The sequence below is a fragment of the Cricetulus griseus genome, assembly GCF_003668045.3.
Source record: "Cricetulus griseus strain 17A/GY chromosome 1 unlocalized genomic scaffold, alternate assembly CriGri-PICRH-1.0 chr1_1, whole genome shotgun sequence".
In the NCBI taxonomy this organism is placed as follows: Eukaryota; Metazoa; Chordata; class Mammalia; order Rodentia; family Cricetidae; genus Cricetulus; species Cricetulus griseus.
In genome coordinates this window covers 213,977,243-214,001,346 of record NW_023276807.1, presented here as the reverse complement: position 1 = coordinate 214,001,346, position 24,104 = coordinate 213,977,243, and positions in this window count along the sequence as shown.

The following is a 24,104-nucleotide window of genomic DNA, read 5'->3' as shown; positions in this document are numbered from 1 at the left end:
GGCCATTTCTTCTGCCTCGTGTGTCTCCTCATGATGTAAGAAGTCATCCTGGCCTTTGTTTCCCTGAGTGAAATTGCATCTTCCTGTGTGATTTGGATGCTTTTATGATATTTCCTTGTCATTTCTGTCAGGGTTTAGTTGTGGTGTTGTAGTGTGGTGCCATTTGAGATTATTGAGATTAGCCTTCACTGAGTTTCAGTTGTATTTTATCCAACTGGAGCATGCCAGAGACTTATTTCTTTGACTATCTTTGTCTATCCTCTGGTTAAACACAGGATTGACAATTATTGTCCCAAATGCCAGTAAGCCTTTGTTGTTAGTTTTTTTTTTTTTTTTTTTTTTTCTGTTAAGACAGGTTTCTCTGTATTGTTTTGAAGGCTGTCCTGGAACTCGCTCTGTAGACCAGACTGGCCTCGAACTCATGGAAATCTCCTGCCTCTGCCTCCCAAGGGCTGAGATTAAAGGCTACCACCAAGCATGGTATTCTTTTTTTTTTTTTTTTTTTACTCTAGCCCCACATTGGAATACATAAATGTTCTTTTCTTTCTTTACTCTTTTGGGGGGCCAGTCACCCAGCTCCCAAATAAATCACACATGGAATCTTATTCTTACTTATAAATGTCTGGCCTTAGCTTGGCTTGTTTCTTGCCAGCTTTTCTTAGCAAATCATCCCATCTACCTTTTGTCTTTGGCCTTTTCTCTTTTCTTGCTTCTCTTTATCTTTCACTATTACTCCATGGCTGGATGTGTGGCTGTGTGGCTGTGTAGCTGTGTGGCTGTGTGGCTGTGTGGCTGTGTGGCTGTGTAGCTGTGTGGCTGTGTAGATGTGTAGCTGTGTGGGGGTGGCTGTGTGGCTGGGTGGCTGGGTGGCTGTTTGGCTGTGTGGCTGGGTGGCTGATCTTTAGCATCCTCCTCTCCTCCTTTTCTTGCTCTTTGATCTTTCCTTCCCAGATTTCTTCTTCTATTTATTCTCTGTGCCTGACAGCCCCACCCATCCTATCTCCTGCCTTGCTATTGGCTGTTCAGCTCTTTATTAGAGCAATCAGGTATTTTAGACAAACAAAGTAACACAGCTTCACAGAGTTAAACAAATGCAACATAAAAGAATGCAACACAACTTTGCATCATTAAATAAATGTAAAATAATTTAAAATAAATTTAAAATTTACATCTTAAAATAATATTCTTCAAGTCTCCATTTAAAAAATATTTTATGTGCATGAATGTTTCACCTGCATGTCTGTCTGTGTACCTTATATGTGTCTGGTGTCCAGAAAGGATGTTGGATCACCTGGAATTGGAATTCTAGATGATTGAGAGTGGTCACTTGGTTGTTGGGAATTAAACCTGAGTCCTCTGTAAGAGCATTCAGTGCTTTTAACTGCTGAGTCATCTCTCAAGCCCCAATTCTCTTTTTAAAAAAAATCATTTATTTAATATATATCAGTGTCTTGCTTGTATGTATGTCTGTGTGAGGGTGTCGGGTCCCTTGTAACTGGAATTACGGACATTTGTGACCTGCCATGTGGGTGCTGAAAATTGAACCCAGGTCCTCTGGAATAGCAGCCAGTGTCCCCAATCATGTAGTCATCTCTCAAGCCCCAGTTCTTTCCCTCTGTTCTTAAGTTTAGAGAATTTTGGTTGCATGGCTTTCAAACCAGCTATCCTCCAAACTTGCACTGCCCAGTCTTCTATTAATTATGTCTGTTGAATTATTCAGTTTTTACTTACTATTTCTGCTTTAGAATTTTTACCAGTTCCTTTTCATGGTTTATCTTTCTTGTTGTGGAATGCACCTTTACACTGTGTGAAGATGTGTCACTGTGATTGGTTTAATAAAAAACTAAATGGCTAGTAGAGAGGCAGAATGTAGGGACATCCTGACCGAGAGAGCTTTGGGAAGAAGAAAGGTCAAGTGAGATGCAGAGGGAGCAGAATGGGCAAAGGTAACCAAGTCACATAAAAGAACATAGATTAAAAAACACAGGGACGACTCCTCCATTGCTGGTGGGAGTGTGAACTTGTAAGACCACTTTGGAAATCAGTATGGAGGTTTCTTAGGAAAATGGGAATCAGTCTACCTCAAGATCCAGCAATTCCTTTTTTGGGCATATACCCAAAGAAGGCACATTCATACAACAAGGACATATGTTCAACCATGTTCATAGCAGCATTGTTTGTAATAGCCAGAAACTGGAAGCAGCCTAGATGCCCCTCAACTGAAGAATGGATAGAGAAAATGTGATACATTTACACAATGGAATACTACTCGGCGGGGAAAAAAGCAATGGAATCTTGAAATTCTAAGGCAAATGGATGGAACTAGAAGAAACCATCCTGAGTGAGGTAACCCAGTCACAAAAAGACAAACATGGTATGTACTCACTCATATATGAATTTTAGACATAGAGCAAGGATTACCAGCCTATAATCCACATCACCAAAGGAACTAGGAAGCAAGGATGACCCCACAAGAAGAATGTATGGTTCCCCCAGAGAAGGGGAAGGCAACAGGATTTCCTGAGTTAATTGGGGACATGGGGATAAGGGAGAGGGAGGTGGGAGAAAGAGAGGGGGAGATAAGGAGGAAATGGGGGAATAGGAAGGTTGAGTCTTGGGAAGAATAGAGGAGAGAAGGATAAGAGATACCATAATAGAGGGAGCCATTATAGGTTCCAGGAGAGATCTGGCACTAGGGAGATTTCCAGAGATCTACAAGGATGACACTAACTGGCAATCTAAGAAATAATGGAGAGGCTTCCCTAAATGCCCTTCCCTTATAATGAGACTGATTACTGCCTTATATGCCATCCTAGAGCCTTCATCCAGTGGCTGATGGAAGCAAAAGCAGACACCCACAGCTAAACACTGAACTGAACTCTGGAACCCAGTTGCAGAGAGGGAGGGGTGATGAGCAAAGAGATCAAGACTGGGCAGGGGAAACCCACAGAAACAACTGACCTGAGCAAGGGGGAGCACATGGACCCCAGACTGATGTCTGGGAGGCCAGCATGGGACTGATCCAGACCCCTGAACGTGGATGTCAATGAGGAGGCCTCGGCACTCTATGGGGCCTCTGATAGTAGATCAGTATTTATCCCTGGAGTAAGAAAGGGGAAGGGCCAAGGCCCTGCCCAGGATGATATGCCAGACTTTGGGGATCCCCCATGGAGGTCTTACTATCCCTGGAGAGCAGAAGGGGGAGGGGGAGGGGTTGGTGGGGAGTGGTGGAGGAGAGGAGGGGGAGGGAGCAGGAACTGACATGTGAAGTAGGCTTGTTTCTAATTTGAACTAATACAAAATAATTTAAAATAAAAAAAAAAACACAGGTTAGTGCAAATTATGAGAACTAGTGCAGAACAAGCCTCAGCTAAGGCTGAGCTTTTATAATTAAAAATGAATCTCTGTGGGGTTTTTTGTGACCTGATGGCTCTAAGAAGAATCTGCCTATACTTTCTCATGAAATTTTGTTAATATTTTTTTTCAAATTTCACATGTAATCCTGGTATCAACTTACCCTTTCCATGAGTTGGGTGGATTCATTTCTATTTCCTGATGTTTTCTGAGGGTCAGGTTTACCAGATGCTCTCCCTGCTAACTTCTTATTCAATATGGAGCTTTTCACCATCACAGGTTGTATCTCTACATCAGGCTGTGGCTCATGCTGCTTGTTTTTATTCTTTATATGCCACCAAACTTTGATGGAGGTGTTGTTTTCCTCCACTTTGGTGGTGCTGAAATGTAGCACCATTTACAAAGACTGTATTGAAGCAACATCTGGCGAGGCCTGCAGACATTGATACCCTTGTGATCATGGGAGGGTGGGTGACATTGGCATTTAACGAGTAGAGACCATGACATTTCTAAATTCAGTGTGATGTGTTGGGTCACCCTTACAAGCAGAATTATTAAGTTTAAAGGTGATCATTGTGAAATTGACAAAATGATAAATACCAATATCACACCCAAATTAACTGAGTCCTAATTCCTTTTCCCAAATAACCTTGTGCTGGTTAGTTTTAATTGTCAACCCAACATAACCTAGAATTGCCCGGGAAGAGAATTTCAGTGCAAGATTATCTAGGTCAGGTCAGCCTGTGGGCATGTGTAAAGGAGTTATCTTGATTGCAATAATGGGGATGGGACAACCTGCTCACTGTGTCACTGTGGGTGGTGCTATTCTCTAGGCAGAGGATCTGAGGCTATATGAGTGGAAACGGCAGGTTAAGCAAAGCACATGTACATCTATTGTCTCTGATCTTGACTGTAGATGTAATGTGATTGATTATCTGCTCTCAATTTCTGCCATCTTGATTTCCCTGAAATGATGGACTATAACCGGAAACTGTGAGCTACAATAAACCCTTTCACCCCAAGTGACAGTAACAGAAAAGAAATGAAGACATCTCTTTCCCCCTCAATCATAGCCAGATTATTAATTATATTGCTACAATGTATTTAAATTCTAATTAATTAAAAATCAAGTTCTAGTCAATATCTTCCCATCAAAAGTCTAATAACTGATTTGAATTGAAAATTTTATATTGCAAAAATTACTTTTGGGTGAACGATATTGTCTTAGTTAGGATTATCTTTCTGTGATAAACACTATGACCACAAGAAACTTGAGGAACAAAAGGTTTCTTCACCTTATTGTGTACTGTCATTCATGATGGGAACTGGGACAGAAACTCAGGTCAGGGACCTGGAAGCAAGGGTTGAACTGGTGACTGTGGAGGAAAGTCTAGTACTGGATTTCTCCTCGTGGCTCACTCAGCTTGCTTTCTTATACAATCCAGGATGGGTACCGCTCACAGTGTGCGGAACCCTTCATCATCTATCATTAAATAGCCAAATGCCCCATAGACTTGCCTACATGAAATCTAATGGAAGTATTTTCTCAGGTGAGGTTCCTCTTTCCAGATAACACTAGTTTGTGTCAAGTTGACAAACAAAATCAAACATGATAACCAGGACAAATGACTCCTTGTCATCTTGTCACACAAACACATACCTTTCCTTTCTTGCTCATCTGCAAGATCTCATATTAATATTAATATCACATAAATGCCTTTAAAAGTCCCAGTGTCTTTAAATATTTCAACACTTAAGTTAAAGTTCCCTTAAAATATTTGAAGTCTCTCTAGAAATCTTAAGTTTCTTAACTGTGGCTTCCTGTAAAGTTACATGGAACCTTCTCACTCCATGGTGGTTAAAAGCATATTGGGGAGGAAAGTGTATATTTCATCTTACAGCTTGTAGTCCATCATCCAGGGAAGTCAGAGCAGGAACCTGGAGACAGGAACTGAAGAAGAAGGCTTGTTCTTCTTGGCTGGTTCAGTTTGCTTTATTAAATACTTCAGACCCATCTGCCCTGGGGTGGCACCACTCATAGTTGGCTGGACACTCCCACGTCAATCACTCATCAAGAAAATGCCTCCACAGTTGCCTCTGAGTCAATCTAATGGAGGCATTTTCTTATCATTCTTACCGATATGTTACTCTCCTCCCTCGTTTTTCTGTATTTATCTCCCCCACACTCCCTAATTAAAGTTACCACTTTTTTTTCCACTTCCCCCTTCAAATCACTTGTACCTGCTATTTCTCTCCTAAGAAATGCCACTTTCTTACAGGCTGTAAGATGAAATAAACCCTTTCTTTTTTTTCTTCTCCTTGTTTTTGGGGTTTTTTTGAGACAGGGTTTCTCTGTGTAGCTTTGGAGCCTATCCTGGCACTCACTCTGGAGACCAGGCTGGCCCCGAACTCAGGGATCTGCCTGCCTCTGCCTCCTGAGTGCTGGGATTAAAGGCATGCGCCATTAGCGCCCGGCGAAATAAACCCTTTTGTTCCCAAGATAATTCCAGCTTGTGTCAAGTTGACCAAAACCAAGAGCAGAGTTACTACTGAATCATTATAGGAAGTATGCAATGCTATCAAATCTTCTTGTACATAAAGTGACATGATATCAGCCATCATATCATATTGTCAGCTCTAAATTGTTAATTTTAACCAAACTTTGGAGAACAGAGTCATCAAAGAGTTAAGTACTTTCTCATGTTTCTCAACCTAAATATCCTTCATCTTACAAACAGATAAAAATGTGGCACTTGTACATTATGGAATACCATTCAGGTGTAAAAAAATAAATATGAAATCATGAGACTTGCAGGTGAAGGATGGAACTATCAAAGATCAAATTGAGTGAGGTAACCAAGACCCAGAGGGACAAATACCACATGTTCTCTGATCTGCAGTTCTTAGTGCCAAGTCTTCAGATGTGAGTACATAACCTGAAGTAATGACATAACTAAGATAGCAAAACAAGACCATGAGAGTTGGGGGGGGGGATGGGAGAAAAATAGCATGGTACAAGAGATTTAAAGGGGGAAATGGGAAAAATGGAGTTGCTTTAATTAGGGAGCAGGAGGGAGATAAATACGGAATATGGAGACAGGAGAGTAAATATCAGTAAGACTGTCTGGAAAAGCAACAAAGAAGCATATTATTATATAGTTACATAAAATTAAATATCATATATATACACATACATACATACATACATACATACATACATACATACACACATACATACATACATAATACTCTTCCCGCCTGTGCTGATGGTGTTACCACCAAGAGCCATAGACTAATGAAATCCCAATATCAAACATGAGAAGTCCGTTTAGTACAAGAGGCAATTACTGTTTCCCTTGATCATCCTTAGAGGTGTAAGGCAAATCTCTGTTGATGGAGAAACCAGTCATTCTGGACACAGGATCATGGAAACTAAGTCGGTTCTGATCCCAAAGCCTTCTCCATTGGGATTGACTTTTATGATATCAGAAGGTGCTATGCAAGCTTCCAAGGATAGGAAACAACCAAGAATCCTACCTGTGATACCTATGAACCACAACAATAATAAGCCTGGCACAAAAACACCAATAATGCAACAATGACATGCATACCTTTGTGATAACTAACAATCAACATTTGTCTTAAAGCTCACTCAACAGGAGGGAAACCATGCCTGGTACTGGAAACCTCGTCAAATGCCCAGATTTGGTGAGGTCGTGGATCTCAGAGAACTTATAATAGTCAGTTTACTAAAGCATTATAACTTCTAACTAAATCCCAAATATTTATTCTTATACTCACTGATAAGTATAGTTCTAATCCATTGTCAAAGAAACTTCTCTTTGCAACAGATGTAGACCATTAGAGAAAATCACAACCAATCAAACTACAGAGAACAAGAGACCAGGTGATGCCCTGTCCTGACGGATAGAGCTACAGCACCAACTCTGAATCGAAAGCTCAGATCATTGCAGAAACAGGGTGGAAGGATCTTACGAGTCAGAGGACCAGGATATCTGCTGTAAGACTGTCTTCTAGAAATGTCAGAGAGGCTACATTTGTGAAGTCTCATTAATGTGGCTTCCTGAACAAGACCTGAACAGTGACACCAACAGAGGTACTAACGTGGAGGGGGGAAGCTTGTGGGGCCTCAGCAACAAAGAACTCTGAAAACTAATGCTGAAAATGTGAGAAATGGTCTTCCTCAGGGAAAAAGCCCCCAAGTTGAGTGCCCTGCGCTGGGTGGCCAGCCCTGAATCATTGAGTTACATACATACATACATACAGGTAAGATTGTGTGGACTAAGAAGTTTGTCTTTATGTGTTTGGGAATGTATAGATACATAAATATTGATGTATATTTGACTACATATATAAAGAACTTAAGAAAGGAGAGTTCATGAATTTGGAGAAAGCAGGGAGGAAAATGAAAGTGGGAAATATTATAATTATATTATTTTAACAAATGAAAAATTATAACAAAAAGCCAAGATGGAAAGCACTGAAAAAGCAACAGTGGAGGTCAACCTCTGGTCTCTGTGTATTTCAAAAATTTATTGTTATAAAACAATCAATACATGGTCTTTATATCTGAACAGAGAGTTGCCAAAAGAAAAGTCAAAAATGGCTTAGAAATACTTTTTAATATGGCAAACGTCCTTAGAATCAAGGAACTGCAAATGAAAACTATTTTGAGATTTTATTTTTCCCCAGTCAGAATGACCAAGATTCAAAAAACAAATGATAACCAATGATGGTGGGGAAAACAAACCATCATTCGCTGTTGGTAAGGATGCAAATGAGTGTAGCTATTAGGAAAACCAGTGTGGAGATTCCTCAAAAGGCTAGAAACAGATTTAGCTCTATTGGGACCATGACTCATACAAGCCAGCTCTACCACTCTTTACCTTAAAGACTCTATATCCTACAACAGAAATACTTGCTCATCCATATTCATGGCTGCTGTAGTCACAAGAGCTGGAAATGGAAATAACCTAGACACCCATCAACTGATGAATGGATACTGAAAATGTGGTACATATACACGGTGGAATACTAGTCATCAGTAAGGAAAAGAAATGAAATCATGCACTCTTCAGGTAAATGGATGGAAATGAAAAAAAAAAAAAAAGCTACACTGAGTTAGGTGAACCAGACTTGGAAATGCTGCATGCTCTCTCTTCTATGCAGATCCAAACTCCTCAACATCCATTTTGTGAGTATAGCTTGGATTTCCTGGAGAATCCAGGGAAGGAGAAGGGTGCCATCAAGGGATGAAAGAATAAATAGCTTAGAGGAAGGAGAGAGTAGAGCATGGGTGGTATGAAGTAGAAAAGGTGAAAAATGGTGATGGGGATTTAAGCGGAGAGGGCGGTGGAAGAGCATAGCAGATAGAAGTTTGAGAGGAGGTAAATGATACTAAGGATGTTTGAAAAGCTGTACCGAAACTTACTATTTTATAAGCTTTTTAAAATTATTATATAAGAATAATTTAATTGAAACTACTTCAAATTGGAGGATAATCTTCCCCTCAGAACTCACAGACTATCAGAGAGAAAGCCCAGGTGTCCAACATCTCCATCCACATCATCAGTTATGGGGATGATGGTTCAAGAGACCCTAAGACAAGACAGGTTATTGCTATTGCTCTTGGTTGCTGGTCAGAACACGAGGATAAGACCCTATTTCTGAAACACCACACACTTCAACTACAGAATCTCAGGAAATTAAGATGCTAATGATTGGAGTCCTAGTAGATGACAACTAGCTTCCATAGTGCAGAAAGTACTATGCCCACTTCTGGGAAGAGAAAAATCACCAACAAATCCTCTGCATCTGTGAAATAGTGAGCTACGATGATGATGACCAGCTGAGACACCTAACTGTGAAGCACTGATACAAATGCCTTGGGGATAACCAACATCTGTCAGAGTGGATTTAAGAAGACTCATTAGGAAGGAACTCATGCCTGGTACTGTATGACTGGCCCCAAACCATGGCTGAAAGTTTCATAGACACTCGGGGAGGACTATAACTATGTTTTGACAAATTGACATAGTATCCAACAGTCCTCTCAATATTTATTCCTATTACCCACACTTCAGTTTGGCTTTTAACCTGGCCCAGAGGAACTTCTTCTTGCAGTGGATACAAGTTAATGCAAAATACAAAATTGGTCAAAGCACAGAAGATAAGTGACTGTAGAGTACTCATCCACAAATGGGACACTCCCTACCCCATGGCTCTGGGGGCAGAATGACTGTGGAGCAAGGGGCCACGGCAGGCATGTTGCATGCATGAACTCTCAACTTCTTTGGACTTCTGGGGGAGGAAGAATCAGTTTTCTTATCAGTTTTCTTCAAGGATGTGGCCCCTGTTATACTGCACATGTGTCAATGGTCAGTCCTATATATATATATATATATATATATATATATATATATATATATAATATATGGTATATATATATATGGTATATATATGATATATATATGGTATATATATATGATATATATATGGTATATATATGATATATATATATATATGCAACACTAACTGGACTCTTCATTTTTTTGAGTTAATTTATTTATTTTATGTGCATTGGTGTTTTGCCATTGGTGTCAGGTCCCCTGGAACTGGAGTTATAGACAGTTGTCAGCTGCCATGTGGGTGCTGGTCCTCTGGAAGAGCAGTCAGTGCGCTTAACTGCCGAGCCATCGCTCCAGCCCTAACTGAAGTTTAGAGGAAGATATGGGGGTGTCCACGAGGAGTTGGGTGGGGGAAATGAAATCTGGATATCATCAAAATGCATTTTATTCATGCATGGAATTCACAGAGAATAAGCAAAAAATTTTTAAAATGAATAAACTGACACAGTTTTGGTGCATCCTAACATATCGTCAGTCATAGTACAGACCAGAATTGAGAATTTCTACCTCCAGAACTATGTATTTTTCCTTAATTTCCAAGTAAATCTAAAATCCTGAAAAGATGCTGCTTCATTTAAGTTTCCACATTAAGGGAGCAAACTAGTTGACATAACTTTTTAAATGAATGCTTATGGGTTTAATGGATTCATGTGTCAAAATCTCCACCTCCAGCTTGAGTATTCTGAGTAAGAAATTAAGGCTAAGCAAGGTTGAAGTTGTGAGGGTAGGACCATAGTATGATAACTGCTGTTCTTGTAGGAAGAGGCACTGGGGAATCTTACCCCCATCTGCAGCTGAGTATGTGCCTGGAAGTGTGTGGTGATTCTGTAGAGTTCTGAGAATCCATGAGAAGCTTGCCTTGCTTACATCTGCAGAAAATGTTTGAATTCTTTAACTATGGACAAAGAAGAGAAACTGCCCGGAGCCAGGTCTGATCTACAATGTTAGTGAGCTTGAATTTTGCCTGATATTTTTTCAAATCGAAGGACTCAAGATAACAATGTATGAATCACTCAGCATTTCACTGTCAATAAAAATAGTTTCATATTAAAATAGTCATATTTACAAAAACGTTCATGACCTTTTCAAGACACACAATGAAACTGACAAGAGGCTTCTCTTTCCAAGACGTAATCCTCCCTCCCAGGCCTCAGTGGCCATGCCAAGCCCCAGACAAGAAATGGGCTTCAGTGAACTCATTAACTCTGGGGTAAGAAAAAGAAAAAACAACAACTAATAAAAACATTTTTGAACCACACATGAAACAATTTGCAAAACACACATTGAACTATTTGGAAAGTGCATATATTAGCTGTCTACTGAGGACAGCACTGTGCAAGACCAGTCATTCATCCAACAAGCATTTCTTAACAATCTACTCTTTTCCAGGCCACTTAATAGGCAGTATGTGTTAATTGCATTCAAGATACTCATCTACTGATTTATAGGCAGATCTTTTCTACTGTGCTCAAGGCTTCCTGTAGATGGAGGACCTGCCTTTTGTAGCTTTAAAGCTACCAGCATTTATTAGCTCAACTAGAGTCAAGTATCCACGTCCTGTTGCCCACCCAGTGAATAAACTGTGTAACATAAGTGTCTTCATCTGCATTGTCAGCAAATCCCAAGAACTGTTTGATGGGTCCCCTCTTTGCCATCCCTCCAGGTTTTTCCTTTCTGTATTATTAATTAATTCTTCACCCCAAGTCAGTCCTTTCCAAAGAAGTCCATTAAGCTCTGGACTAAATAGGGAAAAAAAATTAACCCCCACTACTAGCACAGATGGACAAAGCCAAAGCTTTTACTGTCCCTGCATAAACCGTCTGGGAATATGAATATGTTTGAAATCACTCAATTGCTTTATTCCTATGATAGTCGCTGCCAACCTTCTCAGCCAGACTTCCCATCTAACTATTTCATTATGGCACTGGCCTTGTTGTCCCCTCATCTTGAGATGAGAGGTGGTTCAGGTGACAGAGGAAGCATCGGTGCTCAAGTCTGGGCTCTTCTTCCAGAGCTGCCCCTTAGAAGGTCTTTGTATGAAGCAGAAGGTGTTGCTTGAACGTCCAGGCCCTGGTGTACAGAGGTGGCCCATGCATGCATGCAATTCGATGTCTTAAAAGCCCACATTTGTGCCTGTTTCCCACAGACCACGTTCTTGACAGCTCTTTCAGAAAATAAAACGGATGGTAGTCCTCCATAAATAGGAGAGTAATGTAGGAGAAAGGAGGGTCAGAAGACATCGGCCAGGGCTCTGTGCAGGGTCAGGCCCAGTGTGGTCCCGCATTGTTTGTAAAATAATCAGGCCCTTCTGTGTTCTTGAAGCCCCCACAGAGCAGGATGAAGCAGAAAATCCTCCAGGATCCATGGGGGCTGCATTTAGGATTTTTCATCTCTGCCTTGCAGTGTCTAACAGGAGGTCTCTGTCTGCTAAGAGAGCTCAGCCCTGGGTGGTCTCTACCTATACTGCCTCTCAGCCCATGTCTTTCTTTCCCACAGAAGGGCCTGGTAAGGAAAACTCAAAAGAGCTGCCAACCTGTCCTTTGGACACAGTGGCATTTCTAAATGAGCACCAAGCTTCTGCAGCCACAGCAAACAGCAGTTTCCTCCCTTTGTTGTGGGTCTTTAAAAAAAGAAAAGAAAGAAAAGAAAAAGCCACACACAGATGTGAAACCAGAGACAAATTAGCAAATGCGTCCTTCATTTAGTTATTTTGAGTAAAGTCTGATTGTCAGACCACTCAGGGAAGCTATTCTGGCCTGGAGACGTGGGTAGAAATGAGGGGTGTTACTGTGGAAGCAAAGCTGCTTGCTTTGACTTCACTTTCAAAGTGTATCCCTAATAAACACCTGCATTGAAACAACAGGAAAGTAATTGGCATACTATGTAGCTATGCCTGAACCATATAGCTACATAGTAGACGGACATGTGCTTAAATATGTGTTTTTAACCTCTGTTTTTGTTTTCAGTGAAAGCAGTTAATGAATTGCTCGGTGGCACTTCCACCTGCAAAGGGCACAGAGCACAGTTAAGGGGCTACTTGTAATTTAGGAGTCTGTTTGAACTACAGAGAGCATTCCATACAGGCCCCCACACTTATAAACTCACTTGGATAAATCACTCCTACACTACTGCATTGTTACTGTGGTATGGGGCAAAAATAGTTGGCAGGCATTTCAAAGTAAATGCTTCCACCCAATGACGGCAGCTAAAAAGAAGGCTGCCAGGACGAAGCAAGTGCATCCTTTGCAGGAGTGTATTTTAATGGAATATTTAATAAAATGAATCGCAATCATAGCTTAATTTGATTAGAATGGCAATGGGGGACTCCGGGGCCCATGGAAGGGCTAGTTTTCAGGTGGAGTGTCTTCGGTTGGTTGGGTAGCTTTAGCTCTCCCAAATGTAAACATGGAGGAAAGTCTCTAAAATAGAATGCAAAGAGGTTGTCAGTTCAGTTCAGTCATGATAAATACCCAGTTCTACTTTGGAATTCCTGCCTGGAAATATAAATTGATTTTCCTCCCAGAAAGAATGTGGTGTGGGGCTGGGTATAGGAAAACCAAATTTATTATTATTGTTATTATTATTGAATCGCACTGGCTCACCAGGGGCAGAGCAGGTCAGAGTTTCCACTGTAAGCTGATGTTTTTATAAGACTTTATAACTTGGATATGACAGTCAGCTTTGGCCTTCAGCATGGTAAATAGCTTCTCTGCCTGGAACAGACCTTTGCCCCACCTTTCAATAACACCAAAGGCAAAACCAAGGCTAAACGGCTTTCTGCTTTAGCTTTGAAGTAAAAGCTATTGAGATGTTTCCAGTGTCACAGGGAAAAGGACTCCAGAGTTATTTTTGCCTGTTTTTAAATATCAGTTAAAATGTTTTCCTTTTGTCTTTATGATTATTGTTTCTAGTTTTAGAGAGAATCTAGAGTTAAGCCCCCCCTGAGTGATTGGTATGTGACATAATTTATCTTCTTCATAATTTGAATTTTTATTCCAATCTACATGATGTTTATTGTTCATAAATAATCTCTGTTATAATATACCTTTTAGAAATGCAAGTATAACTACATTAAAAGTCATAATACAAACTAAAATTATGGAGTAATGTTATTCAAATGGGCAGTTCAGTATTGTATAATTTTCTGAAAGCAGAAAATTTATTTCAATGTGTCTGTATTTATGTATTTGTATGTGTGTGTGTGTGTGTGTGTGTGTGTGTGTGTGTGTGTGTTTGCATGTGTGTACATGAGTATTTAGAGTTGGTTCTATAACAGTTTGTTCTTCTATCACATGGATTCTGGGGATACTAGATCCAATAACCAGGCTCTGTGACATGTGACTTTACCCACTAAGCCACCTTGATGGGTCCTGAGTTTGATGCTTGAAGAACGTTTTATCATTTCTTACACTCAAAGGAAGCAGGCATTTGGGGAGTAGGTACGGAGACAGCATTTTTCCAGATAGCAGTTCTGGGCCAGTGCCTGGCCCATCCTTCCAGCTCCTCCCTTGGGCTGGCACTTTCCTGGCTCTTGTTTGAGTTGACAACTCTTGATACCCAAACTCATCCTGAAGATGGTTTATGGTGCTCCACATTTGGACCCTGTCTGCAGCTCCTTTATTTGCTCCATAAGGAAACCCCATCCAATTGTGATGGCTGTGTGCCTTCCCTGGCAGCCAAAGGGGAACAGGAGTCTTCTAGACTCCACTGTGACTACAGACCTCCTTGAGTACATTTGTTGTGGTTTTACTGTCCCCTTTCCCTGGTTGTGAACCCATGGAGTAATCTAGGGATTACACGCCAAGGATTCCTTTGCAGAAAAATGCATATTTGGAAGGAAGCACTACTGAGCTGTAAGGAACCCATGGTCTCCCCAAGAGCTGCCCATAGCCTATTCCATTGTGCTGCATCTCGGGGAACTCATACCTAAATTCTGCCTACCACCTATAATACATGGTTGCTCCTACCATGTCTTCCTCCCATCTAGTGTCAAGCGCCCATTATCACCCCCAGAGGAACTTACTTACCCTGAGAAAACAGAAGTAACTACAAGAGTTTTTTCCCCAGAAGTTTTCATCATGCCATACACCCACCAACAGGTCTGTTTCCTCTGGCTGCATTCCTGTTACTAAGGATGGTCTCCCTGGTCCCGGGGCTGAGGTTAACCTTTCTACCATCTACACAGGAGATCATGGGATCCTGAAAATAAGTTTGCCTCAGCACCAATTTTACCATCTCTGTTGGATCTTTTTTAATTTTTATATTAACAGACAAAACTGTCGCTCTCTGCCTTGCCCCCTCTCTGCCTTCTAGCAAACAAAATTGCATATCTATTTTTGCCTCAGATGAAAAACTCTTCAAGGTGATAATTGTTATTTGACACCGGTTTATATCCTCCTGATTTCTCTGTAACCCATGAAGCTCTTTGTTAAATGCTTCACCTGCCCCATCTACCACAGCTATCAGAATGACTACTGACCTCCATGGTACTCATCCATGCAGGCTTCTTGCTCCTGAATGGTCTAGTTTGGGGGCGATCTATCCCCTCTTCTATCTTCCTCTTAACTACACTTGGCTCACAAAGTGCACGCTATCCTGATTTCCTCTGACTTCTCAGCCTCTCTGGTGCTTCTTTCTGGTCTCATGGACACTTAAGTGGGTCCTGTCTCATATCTGCTTAATTCGCACTCATCCTTACTTGCTTAACGTTCTTTTAAAGTCTCATAGCTTAAATTTTATCTCAGCACCGCTCACTCCCAAGTTCAAAGTCATAGCTAAATCTTTCCCTTCTTCTCCTCCCGAGATCCTTTCCCTTTGCGTTTATCTCTATCTGACAAGCTATAGTTTCCCTTTTTATCTTATTAGTGTCTTTCTCCTTCTCCCAGAATGTAAACATGGGAAGGGTAAGAAATGTGTGTCTTGTTTACTGTCGAACTCCCAGCACATAGAATACTGCTCACTGCTAAGAGAGGCAGCGGATATCTGTTGTATATATTAGCTGCAATAATAATTTCTAACTTCTCAATCTAAAGGAAGAAAAAACCCTGGAATTCCTTCTCCACGGCAAGCATGAGATGGGGAAGTTCTCTGACCATACTCCATCCACACCTTAATTCCAAGAATGGAATGATCTGAATTCTATAAATGAGCTCTGTGCAGAGTGTGCTCGGGGGCTCAAAAAATAAGTTGAGCTGTCAAATCTGGGCCGTGGCTTTTGTTGTTTTTGTTTTTGTTTTGTTTTAATAGTCTAAGGATTTAAAATGTTTTCACTTAAGTGGCTGGGGAAAAAAAAGAAACAATGATAATTTCTGGTGGGTTTAGTTAAACTCACATCTCATTACTATAAAGCACTTATGTTTTATGCTGCTGTAAGCTGTAGATGACCTATCCAAGTTGGAAGGAAAGTGGGTCTCTTACTTGAAACTACCTGGGTCCGTCTGTGTGCTTTTGGCTGTTGCCTACAAACAGGGATCCTGGGTGTCTCTGAAAAGCTGCCAGAGATTTCAAATATTTTGTGTCATGAAGGTGGCATGTGTGTGACCGAGCAGGTAGGAGCTGCTGCCACGATCAATAGCACTGACGATGTAAATGGGCCTGCTCCCAGCCCATGGTTGGGTAGAGTCCCATGAGGAAGGTTGGTTTAGCATAGGTCAGGCCAAGCTTTCCCATCTTCACAGTAACTCATCTCTGAATCCAAGATTCCCTTCTCCTCTGAGAAAAATTGAAACCAGTAGTGTCAGTGGACAGTGCCCCTCCAGTTATTCAGTGGGTAGTCCCTCATTTTCCCTTTTATTATTGAATTAGAATGGTGAAATGAGGCAGAGTTAGATATGCCTTGACCCTAATTAGGACATCACCTTTGGAGAGAATATCTTTCCTTTCCACTTCATGTAGCTTTCTTTGTCATTGCTGTAAAATAGGGATCCTGACCTAATAATCAGGTTTACAGAATCAATACCCACACATTCCCTAGCTTATTACCTTATATATGCTAATTCAACCTGATACTGTTAATTCTGGGGTTCAGCTCAAAAGTAAAGCATAAAGCCCCAGGTTCAGCCTCAGTTGCAAAAGAATGTCCCCCCAATAGAATTAAAAACATATATTCATAATGATTGTGTTCACTTGTTAATTTTTAATATCAGGACGAAAGGCATTTGTGATACGTTTCTCTGCACATGTGTGCCTGTGTGTTGCTACTGACAACAATAAAGGGAAAATATAGTTAAGCAAATGGAGATGGAACTATTGGTTATTCATATGGAAAAAAATGAAAATGGATTTCCTACTTCTTACCATACACAAAAATGAAATCCAGATGGATTAAGAACTTAAATGTCAAGAGTAAAACTTTAAAACTTTTAGAATTAAATATAAGGGAGCAGCTTTATGACTTCAGGGCAGAGAAGCATTTCTTCAGCATGACACAAAACGTGCCAAGCACAACAGAAAAGAATCACTCATTTGATTTTATTAGTTTTTTCTTTAAAGGATCTCATTCATCAAATGACATCTTAAATAAGGCAAAAGACACACCACAAACTGGAGGGGGGACTGCAACTTAAAATCTACCGGAGATGAGTGTGAAGAATGCACACACACACACACACACACACACACACACACACACACACACTAGCAAAAAGTACCACTTCAAAAAATGGTTTAAAAGTAGGTAAAAGGCAAACTATCTGAGATAAAAAGGGGGCTATATATCTGAATTTTATAAGTTTACTTACATATGTATATATGAATATGTGCATGCATTCACATAAGTATATGTGTATAAGTATATATGTAATATATACACACATACATACATAAATGCATACATACATACATAAAAAATTAAGTTTTGACAAATGGAGTGATGGTGGTTCTCCCAAGAGCTCTGCACCATCTAACTAAAACCCAGTGCAAAGCATGGAAAATCTCTTCAAGGTGTTGGTTGGCGAAACATGTCTCTCCAGTCAACATAGACTATGGCCTTTGCCCTTGGTTGTTTTCTAGAACTTGATGGTAAGATCCTGTTGCTAAAAGTACCACATACTCTGGACATGAGGCCTGGAGGAATAAAGCTGGAACTGACACGGAAGCCTTCCCTCCTCTCTGAGGATTGGGCCTCTCAGTATCAGAAGATGTTGTGCAAGGTGCCAAGGTAGAGAAGCAATCGATAGTCCTGGCCAGCTGTAAAACCTAAGAACCACAACCATGACTTGTCTGGCACTGCTCCAGTGGAGCAAGAGTGGCACTTACATCTTGAGGGTAACCAGCAGATGTCTACTTGGACATAAGGCATTCGTGCTCAGTACTGTAAACCTAGCCTATGAATAGTGACTTGAGAGGTCATGAATCTTAGAGGAGAACCACTTTCCTAAACCAGTATCATTCCTAAGCTGCATTCCAAATACCCTTATACCCACAGATAAATGTTGCTCTCACCCTTCTTCAAAAAGGTTTCTTTCTGCAGCCAATGGAGACTATCACAAAAATACCAAACTGGTCAGAATGTAGAGATTGAGTGACAGCGGGGTGCCTGGCACCAGCTGATACATCTTCAGTGCAATGCATACACCTAAAGCTCAAGGAAAATCATGGAAGGAGAGGCAGGAAGGTCACAAAAGCCAGAGGTCCAGGTACCTGATCCAAGATCATCTCTCTAGACCTGAGAGGGAAAATTTACTCATGAGTCCTCAGTGATATAGTTGCCAAACAAAACCAGCACAGCAATAATTCCAGCTGACATGCCAACATGGACAGGAGAAATTCCACATGGTCCCACACTAAGCTGAAGAGCTCTAGTTGGTCAACAGGGAGAGCTTTGTTCAGGGACAGCTTTCCCGTAGGTTTTCCAGTCTCGTGTGCTCAGCCCTGCACACTCATGCATAGGAACGACAGAGCAACATGGACTCAGTAGAGTGTGTGTACATGTGTAATAGTAATCACTACAGAAAAGATTGTGAATTTGGGAGAGAGGGGTAGAACCTGGGAGGAGTCGACGGGCACTACTTATGTGCATAAAGTGCTTGTGTATGAAGGGTGCACACAGGGTTATTTTTTTAAATAGGAAAAAATAGAGAGCAGGCATTTCACATAAGAGAAAATGCTAATGGGTGGCAGACATGGCCAGGCACTCAGAGTCACAGATGAAGGAAATGCAAACCAAGAGAAAAAAAAGGTTGCATTGAACCACTTTAGTTGGTAAGATTTAAAATTTTGATGATATGAACTATTGGAAATGACATGGACCAATGAGCACTTTCCTATGTTACCAGTGAGAGGATCAATTGTATGATCCCATGGGACATTCTGGGGCATCACTGTGGGATCACATACCAGTATGCTCTTTGAAGTGCTAACACACAAAGAACAGCATTCAAGAGGCTTGCTCAGTAGATGTCCCATGAATTCCTGTAGAAACCCCACACTGCAAATACCTCCCCAGAATGGTGGATAAATGAAATAAACACTGACAACAGAATATAGGAAATGAAAGACAGCTTATTGAAAAGCACAAATTAAATTTTGCAAATTCACACTGAGTGAAGAAAATGTTAGGAGGAACAATGCTCAGACAGAAGAGTGCAAATGTCCAACTGCAAAGGGTACATGGCTCAGTCTAACGAGCAGGCAGGTGGGGCTGGAGGAAGGTGTGGAGGAAGCAGGGTTCCTTGAGATCTTTGATTAGGATGGAGCTCACAGGAGTTCCACATGTTAGTGAATGACTGAATGGATGACTAGGTCGACAGGAGAGGACTATGAGTAAACCCAGCGTGACCGTGTGACACTGTATCAATAGAGATACAGAGCATTTGATATTTCAAAGAAACAGAATGGATAGGATCCCTGAACCAACATCAGCAGCAGCACGGGCACTAAATCCTCAAGAGCCCCAGCAGGGCCGGTGTGAGAGATCAGCAGACACGCATGATCTCACAAGGAGAAGGACCTGTGCTGTGCTTCACATTATTGCACAGGGCCCTGCAAGCACTCCACTCAAGTGCACAAACCCAGACACACACACACAGAATTTAAAACAACAAAAATAAATCTTGAAAGAAGTACAAGAACACATTGAACGTGTGAGCTAGTGTTTGATGGATTTGTTGGAGTTTTTAAAATATTCATAGCTAGAACTTTGTTCTGATATAGTTTATCTTAAACATAGATTTTTTGTAATTTTATTTAAATTAAAAATGAGCTTGTTTTACATGTCAATCCCAGTTCCTTTTCCCTCTCCTCCTCCCCTGCCCCCATCACAACCCCCTATCCCATGCCCTTTCTGCTCCCCAGGGAAGGTGAGGCCTTCCATGGGGGGGATCTTCAAAGTCTGTCATATCATTTGGAGCAGGGCCTAGACCCTCCCCAGTGTGTCTAGGCTGAGATAGTATCCCTCTATGTGGAGAGGGCTCCCAAAGTTCATTTGTGTACTAGGGATAAATACTGATCCACTACCAGTGGCCCCATAGATTGTCCAGAACTCCAAACTGACTTCCTCCTTCAGCGGGGTCTGGAACAGTCCTATGCTGTTTTCCCAGCTATCAATCTGGGATCCATGAGCAACCCCTTGTTCAGGTCAGCTGTTACTGTGGGTTTCTCCAGCCTTGTCTTGACCCTTTTGCTCATCACTCCTCCCTTTCTGCAACTGGATTCCAGAGTTCAGCTCAGTATTAAACATAGACTTTTAAATGATGTTCCTGTGTTATCAAAGAAGGACAAATATGCACAGATGATTGTTGTTACATTTACTGTCATTGTGGCTGTTGTAGTGCCAGGTCTTTAAAGCAGGCCCCACACAGTCTAGGAATGGCTATACCACTGTACCACCTATGCGAATTATCTGCAAGACTAAAAAGATACACACTAGGGTTAATAAGGGTAGCTCTAACATTGGGGGGATTGCTGAGCACTTCAAATGTCTTTTCATGACTTTCAATTTCCCAACATAGAATGTATGACAGTGATGATGACAGAAAAATATGGTTATTTAAACTATTTCATCTGATCCTAACTTTTTGTCTACCTATATGTCCAGAATCAACATCCAGTGAAGATCTTTCAAGGTCATCTATATCCTCATACTGCATCAGGGCTACTAAGCGTGGAGTTCCTCACAGGGCCTATGATCTCTGTCGGCTTCGTGTCTTACTAGCATGGTATGGCAGGACAGCTAGAAGTCTTAGATGGATATTTTAAATTATTTGTTTGTTTGTCTTTTCAGCCCTTGATTATCTGAGAAGAAACCCTCATGGACACCCCCCATCAGCAGAGAGGTTGAAAGCTACTCAAAGCCTTACAAAAAGGCTGCCATGGGAACAGGCTGTGAGATACGGGCACTGTCTGGAGCCTAGAAGAAGATATTTTATCTGACCTTGAAATTGATGCTTTTCATTGAAATGATTTGAAAACACCACTTTCCCTTAAGTAAAAGCTAAAATGGGACAATGGGCAATGTGGTTTTCCTGTGTATATTTTTACAGTGTGCATCTGGGAAGAAACTATTATAGCCATCTGTGGATGGTATTGGTGGAGGGGCCAAGCAGCTTCCAGGCTCTCTGGGCTCCTGGAGTACTCAAAGTAGGGCCTTTATCTGTACTCTAGAATGGCTGAAGAGGGCCCAGTGTCTAAAAATCCCCCTCACAGATTAGAAAGTAAAGTTTACATCACTGTGGAAGTCTTATGGTTAAAATAATTTGGAAGATTGAATAAATGTTAGGGTGTAAGATGTTAGTGTCTTATAGATAATTTTCTCCGAGGATTATAAAACAAAACCCCACTTACATGCATGCCTTTCTTCAACTGAGCCTTCTCTCTCGTTCTAAGAATTCCAACTGCTACCACCAAATTTGCTAAACAATTTGAATATGAGTATCTTTTGCTGTAATAATCAAGTCAGATCACAAAGCAAGGCAGTTGGGAAAATGCATTCTGAGCAAATGGTGTGATTGGTGAGAAGCTAAGATCCTCAAGTACAATTAAGTCTCCTGAACTAAGAACCCTCTCCAAATTTGTAGTTTTCCTAAGGGGAATATGTATATAAACTGTGAAATCCCTGCAATGGGTCCTGACTCAATTTCATTCTGTGCTCTACCAAGAGGACCCCATGGTTCTGACTGGCTGAACCCTCAAATCAAACACATGACAAAAACAGATTGAAATAAAACTCAAGTGTTTAATTAATAAAAACAATCTCCACCAGTCTTGGCCAAGTGCTTACTATGCATCTCTTGCTTCACAGAGAACAATGATGAGGCAGGGGAAGCCGTATGCTCTGTCTTTACAGAACCCCTGTTGTTCACAGTGAGGGTGGGGGCAGGTGAGCACTAACCTTTACTGCCTTTTTCTCTACCCACTGGAATTCCAAGGCACCCTTAGTGTCAGTCCATAGCATCACTAAAGCACCGTTGATAGATGGCCCTGACACCCACACTGATGACAGACACATCACCATTGTCACCATGCAACCCTTGCTGACGAACCCTGTAATGATTCCTTTGAACCACTAGAGAGTTGAATGTGTCCCAGGCTGGATGCCTGAGGGGCATCTGGTAGGTGGTCTGTGTGATAAGGAAGGACACATGTCATTTTTTCTACTCTCCTCCTAGCCCATGTTTTATTTTCTTCTCTTTCCCTTAACTGTAAATCCCGAGTGTCTTACAGTCAGAATCTAATTTACATATTGGAATTCCTGGAAGATCCTTTTATCCCTTTGGGGTCTAGAGTTGAGCATACCCTCACTTTTGAGCTGGCATTTGCTCATCCCTGGTTCTGTACAAGGAGAGTGCCAGTCTGGTTGCATCTGTGTTGCACGAGATGGCTTTGCAAAATGCTCTAAGTGGAAAGAAGGGAGCCAGACAGGCTATCATCTGGACACTGAGCTAGGCCGGACTGAAATGTGTTTTCATTTTTATAAAATTAAATTTGGTTTATTATAAGTAAGTCTTTTTCCAGGGCTGGCATGGTTCCCATATTGCACATAGCCTGACTGTGTTGAGACTGGGTCAGACTATTGCCACACAAGTAGGGGATCTGGAACCATTAAAACAATAAAACCCAACCTGACTTCTGAAGGAACTCAAAGCTGACCTCCCCTGCTTGCAAAATGTTCACAAGCAGGCCTGAGATGGCGGCACAGTCTGGGAATTCCTTCAAGCACCAAGAAGGCTGAGTCAGGGAGATTGCAAACTTCAGGTCAGTCTTCAGCTACATAGACAGAACCCACCCAAACTTAAAACAACAACAACAAAAAAACACTGCTTCCCCTAAAAGTGAATGTGCCCAGCCAGCATGATGTCCTCCACTGTCTCCGGGCAGCCTATGACACTGGTCCCCTTCTGTGGGGGTCACTGGAGCTACCTTCTAAGCAGGCACCAGGCCTTTTTGCTCTCTCACACGCCTCTTTGCCTCACGGTTGTGCCTTGAGTAGAACAGAGCTTCTCTGAGGACAGGTACATTTTCTCTTCTCCAAGGACAAGGATTCTTTCTCCCCTCCGCTTGTAAAGGTGCAGTAAATCCATGGTGCATTAGCAATAGCACACAATACAAACTGCTCCCCAAATCATTACTAGGTTTTGTCTTCTTGAAAGAAAGTGTGTTCTTGTCAACACATTATATTGCTCTGGTAGCATAATACAATTTCTCCTAACTGCAGGGTGTTTGGATATATCTGGGGATAGAAGACCAAAAATACCACAAGTAATGTATAATTGTACTTTGTGATCATAAGTCTAGTCTGTATTTGAAGTTAAATGCATATCAACACAGTACTGTCTTAGATTAATCTTGAGGGGCTGGGGAGATTGCACTGTGGATGAGAACAGTTTCTGCTTTTACAGAGAACCTAGATTTGCTTCCCAACACCCATGAGAGGTGGTTCCCAACCACCTGTAAATCCAGTTCCAGGGGATTCAGTGCTTTCTTCTGGCCTCCACAGTCACCTAAGTCATGCGGCACACATACACTTAGACAGGCACACACATATACACATAAATTAGAAAATCAATCTTCTTTAAGAGGTTTTGTTTATATATCTCTCCCCCAAACCCTATTTTATACCTAATGATCTGCACCCTACTTTTTATCCATCTATTTGCTCATTTTCCCTGGTTGTGCTAGATGCCTTAGCTATACTCCCAGCAGCTTGCTTTAGTTTTTAACATCATGCATGGATACTTTCTAGTATCCTCCCTGCACAGCTTGTTCTTTTCATTGATTATTATTAATGTACCATTTTTTAACACTTGCAACATTCCATCCCTGGAAATAGTCTGGACCATTGATGCTGCCTCCTTATTGAGCATGCGTGCTTTCTCTAGGTATACT